The following is a 353-nucleotide window of genomic DNA, read 5'->3' on the forward strand; positions in this document are numbered from 1 at the left end:
CAATTTAATAATTAAAAATATAAACATATATTATATAAAGGGCGTTAGTAATTAATATGTGGAAAGTAAAGGATTTGCTAAAGTATTGATTTATAATTAATTTAACCGGTACAAATCTGAAGTGATAAAGTAATGCTCGTAATGCTTGATAGTAAAAAATATAATGCTTATTAATAGTAGTAGACATAACAAAATGGTAGTGAAAACAAAATATTTATTTCATTAATACTTTTAGAAGCCCAATAGATTAAAAAGGAGGGACGAAATTGGGTGTCAACAGATGTTTGTTGTAATGAGAAAATGTATAATTTGTCTTATAAATTATAAATAACTGTATAATATTTTAGCTATCA

The sequence above is a fragment of the Lycium ferocissimum genome, chromosome 5 (genome assembly GCF_029784015.1).
Source record: "Lycium ferocissimum isolate CSIRO_LF1 chromosome 5, AGI_CSIRO_Lferr_CH_V1, whole genome shotgun sequence".
Taxonomy (NCBI): domain Eukaryota; kingdom Viridiplantae; phylum Streptophyta; class Magnoliopsida; order Solanales; family Solanaceae; genus Lycium; species Lycium ferocissimum.